General features: G+C 34.7%; 1 pseudogene; it reads right to left on the bottom strand.

The window, feature by feature from the left end:
* Nucleotides 1–2,055: 2,055 nt before the first annotated feature.
* On the bottom strand, nt 2,056–3,472 carry LOC118740017 (annotated as a pseudogene).
* Between the last annotated feature and the right edge of the window lie 1,597 nt (nt 3,473–5,069).

Here is a 5,069-nt window from a genome sequence, read left to right on the forward strand (position 1 = left end):
GCTGTCAAAATCCATACAAATTGCATTGCTGTGAAATATGCGTGAAATTTCACATGCGTCTCATGGCAAAATAGTACTCAGTTCACGCCGTGAAAACACCGCGCAACATGCTAGCAACATGATGCCAGCAACATTTTTTCACCGCTATTTAAAATGCTCGTCATTTAAAATTGAGCGAAAAGTGACATTTGTTGAAATTGACAAGCAGTTGAAAAGTTTGAAATTAACAAAACATTGGAAAAAGTAAGTTTATTTAAAATAATAAGTTTAAAACTCTATTAAACTGTTTCGTTTTTATTTGAATAATAGTGGAGAACACAACAGCTACCACAAAAAGGGCAAAAATTCAATTAAATGACGAAGAGAGGAAGAAATTACTGGCGGCTGTTAAAGGATTCCCATGTATTTGGGACAAGCAGCGAAAAGATCACAGTAACAAATCGCGCAAATTGTCGGTAAACCTGGTAATATCTGAGTAACTATAGTGTAGTGCATTTATTTCCTCATTGCCAACATTTCAGAGGAACCTTGCAAAGCAGCGTGGAAGAGCCTTAGAGACAGCAAGCGGTACTATGCAAACAAGGCAAAAAAATCGGGAAGTATGTGCGATTTGGAGGATCTCAACTTTGCGAGTGAAGTGACTGAGTTCGAATACTCAGAAGACATGGCGTTTTTAAGCGAAACGTCTTCGCAAAGAGTGTAAGTAAATCTTCTTTATATTGTGTCAGTATATATGTGCGTTAATTTGAATATTATAGAACGTTTTCCAGCATGGATGGTTTAGGAGCAGGCACCAGCTTCGACGAAAGTTTGGATCCCCCCCGGCTATAATTATGTACGATTTAGTATAAGAATCGCCAATTCTTAACATAAACTATTTAATGAACTTTTTTCCTGTTCTATTTCCAGACGTCGACACCTAGCACATCGGCAAAGCGCTTCAATGCCTCTAATGCGGCTCTGCAATCTTCGGCGGAGAAAATTGTGGAGCAAATGGATAGTATTGTGGAGTTGCGAAAAGCGGAGATTACTCAGAAATCCAAATTTGAACCCCTTTTAAAGCACTTGGAGTCACTTCTGGAACAGTTACCGCAAAGCACGGCGAATATGTTAGGGGCGAAATTTACGCAAATGGCCTACGAGGAGGTTGAAAAGCACCAAACAAGATGCAGTGAAATGTAATTTTATTTTGTTCTATTTTTATTGTATTCCTTTTTGTTTTATTTTATTAATTATATTTTATTTTGTTTTATTTTATTTTTATTTGCTTTTATGTTTTCGCTTAATTCAAATTATTTTATTTTACGTTATTTCATCTAATTGAATTGAATTTAAGTTATTTTGTTTTGTTTTACATTGATTTGTTTTCTACATTTTATTTTGTTTTATTAATTTTATTCAGTTCATTTAATTAAGTTTAATGTAATTTAGTTTTAAGTTAATTAATTATTTTATTTTACTTTATTTCATATAATTGAATTGAATTAAAGTTATTTTATTTTGTTAAATTTTTTTCATCCTGTTGTGTGTGTTGTATATTAAACATAACACATCTAAATAAAATAAAACATTAATGAACTTAAACTTATTTTCATTTTGATTTAATATTTTGCTTTAAATTTATAATTCAAAGTAATACATGTACTGTTTCAATATACTATATGTACATATGGATGTAAAACGAAAAAATAATGTTGAATATTGCAATCCAGTGAAAACGAAATTCTTTCGGTCTTGTGATCTAAAATTAGGAAAAAGGAAGGAAAAGGAAAATTCCTAAAAATAAATAAATAAACAGGAGTGGCCATACCATTCTTATTTAATCTAAACAAGCTGCTCTGCGCTGCCAGGCTATCGATCCCTCTTCAGAATTAAAAAACGCAGACAGATTTTCTCGAACTTGAGATGCAGATTGTGGAAGCCTTCCAGCTTGAACGCTGCGCATTTCCGACGAAAAAAAGGGAGTTGGCAGGGATGTGGTGGCGAAATTCGCCTCCTATCACTTCTCCGAATTCGCTGTAGCCATCGGCGCAATTCGAAGGACAATATTGAGCTCTACGAGTCCTTATGAGGAAATTGTGCAAATAGCAGCACGCAACTACTATTTTTTGTGCTTTTTTTCGGGGAGCAAAACATTTTTCTGGAGAGGCAGTAGAACTTCGAGCACAATATTCCAAATGCATTTTCGATGCATCGCCGCGCTCTGCTAAGTCTATAATTAAAAAATCTGATGCTCTTCTTCCAGCCTCCTGTTTCGCGATGGTACATATGGTTTCATAATCCGCACGTGCAATGGAAAAGCATCATCTGCAATAAAAAACGTAAGGGCGTTCAACAGCTTCGGGAAAAGCGAGTGTTCCACTAAGCACCGCTTTTCCGAGGGTACATTTTTTGAAATATGCCGGCATCTCCTTCGCTTCCGTATGCCCCGATGTCCAAGTAGGTAAACTTGTAGTCACCATCTGCTGCAGCCATTAGTACCAAGCTGAAGAATCCCTAATAATTATAAAAATACACCTTGTTTATACCTACACAAGAACTGCATTAACAAAAAAATCGATTTGACCCGACACACATTTCTTCCAAGCATTTATACCTGTATCTTTATAGCGTATTCAAAAGCAAACAAATCCACATTTCAAACGTCGTACAAAAATTATGAAAACTCAACTAACTTTAACATTTGCACCCGAAAATTTTAAACATTTTACTCAGCATTTTTAAAAAAATATAGGGTATGCAGTTTTGTAGCTCATTAAATTTTAGTAGGTTAAAGTGCAAATTTCAAGACGCTAGAAAATCGCGTTGATTTTGAAAATTTTTTTTTGCTGATCATGCTAGGCCAAAAAATAGCCGAAACTAGTCAAAATGTTACTTGACTTAATCAGCTGACCACAAGTGTATGTCAGTATAAACAAGGTTATAGAAAAACTCTAAGTTTAAATAGAAGCTGAAAATGCTTCCCATTGCTCTAAATGTATACCTTATAATTATAAAAAAGGCTTCCAGAATTTCGTGGACACTTAATGGCAACATGCTTGCCATCGAGAGCACCTCCACAATTGGGAAAATTCCACTTGTTAAATGTGTATCCAATACGTTGTATTTCTGCAGGTGTTAGCGGTGGAATTTCGTTGCCTAAAGCAGAAATAATGGCGTCGCAAACTTCGGTTAAAATGATTCCAAAGTGTTGTTTGCTTATACGGTAAACAGACGCAATATGCCGTTGAAGTGTTCCACAAGCAAAGAACCTTATTAAATAAAATAAGATATAATAAATTAACATAGCAATTGTTAAGTTAAATTATGGACATGGACTTACTCCAACACGACAGCCAGCTTTTGCTTTGGTGAAATTTCATCGTTTGGCCTTGTTCGCTTTTTTAGGTTGCAGTTGAGGATGAACCAGCTCATACAACTCGTTGAAACTACATACATCCATATGAAAATTCTCCTTGAACTGTTTTTTCATTGGCCACTAGGTCATCAAACTGCAAATGATTGATTAGATTTCGGGAAAATTAATGTATACAATTAAATTACATATAATTGCGTCCTAGACCGCTTGACCAATCATAACATAAACCAGTCGAGAAGCGCTAGGTTACGCTTAAATCCAGCTGCGGTCAATAAGATAGCAACAAAATTCAAAGTTATATTTTTTGAAACTTATGTTTATTTATACCGCATAAAACAAAGTTTTAAAGCTGGCATAAGTTCACACAAATAAATCAAACTTAAAAAAAAAACCATGAAAATGTCAAACGTCAAGAAAAAGCCAATTTTTACGGGAAGTGCCACGCCCCTTTTTTCTTCAGTTTGCATGGAGTTGCCACACCACCTTGTCTAATAACTCTTATTTTTCTCCATGAGTATGAGTTTAGTTTCACATACATATATATTTCCATGCCAAACTTGAGTACTTTACCCCAAATATTTGAAGAGATATGCAATAGGAAGATATGAATATGCAATAAAGTTAATTAAACTTATTTAGCAGGTGGCAACTCTTAAACAAAAATTAGCCTATTTTCCAAAGTAGGTCATAAGCTATCTGTGTACAAAATTCCATGCAAATCCGCTCAGTCGTTTCCGCGTGATGGTTTCCCAAACATCCAAACATGCAAACTTTCACATTTATAATATTAGTAGGATTACTAAAAACATACAAATAAACATAAGTTGCAAAAAAATATAACTTTGAATTTTGTTACTATCTTATTGACCGCAGCTGTAAGTGACCAAGTGCGGCCGGACAGACAGACATGCTGATCATTTATATATATACACCTATATTTTTTTTACGCTTCTACGCATTTTCCTCCAGATAAAAAATTACCAAATAAATTTTAGCTTGCAAAATATTGTTAATAAATAAAAAATAAGTGGTGTTCGCAGCCTTTTTCTGCTAGGTGTATGTACATATCTGTAACCAAATATGTATAAAATCAATTTAACTTAAATGCATAGCGACCGATTTATACTGTACTACATGTGCATACATATTATACATATCGTTACCTTAATATAGAAAGGCCCTAACTCATTTTCACTTCGAATCCAGACTTATACAAAATCTGGCAAATAGCTCACAATATATCTGATAGAAATTGAAAACAAATGTTACAGCGTTAGATAAAATATTATATTTAATAAAAATCAGCACTTCGACGAAATTCGCAACTGTAGAACTTTGCTTTTCGCTAAATTTTCAAACTATGTTTGAAGAAACAGAAATGTGAGATAGGGCCTTTCTATATTAAGGTAACGATATATAAGTACATCTAGGAGTTTGTGGGTGAAAGGTGGTAACCAAGTATTTCTTCCCATTCATAACGCCACTGAGAGTGTATCAAACAATTTGTATTATATACTTACATCCTTTGCGAAGCGCCCCTTTTCTCCCCTTTCCCTCAAAAATTTGTTGACTTCTTTACGCGACTCTGCCTTCAAGGCCTCCGCAATCAAAAGCACCATTTGGGCTCCTGCCATACAAGCCACTTCTTCCAACATGCTATTTGTTGTGCCGGAAGCTCGCAAAACTCCCCAAATGCTGCTAAATGTAGTTA

Source organism: Rhagoletis pomonella, unplaced genomic scaffold (genome assembly GCF_013731165.1).
Source record: "Rhagoletis pomonella isolate Grant_MI unplaced genomic scaffold, Rhpom_1.0 Rhpom_scaffold_00005, whole genome shotgun sequence".
In the NCBI taxonomy this organism is placed as follows: Eukaryota; Metazoa; Arthropoda; class Insecta; order Diptera; family Tephritidae; genus Rhagoletis; species Rhagoletis pomonella.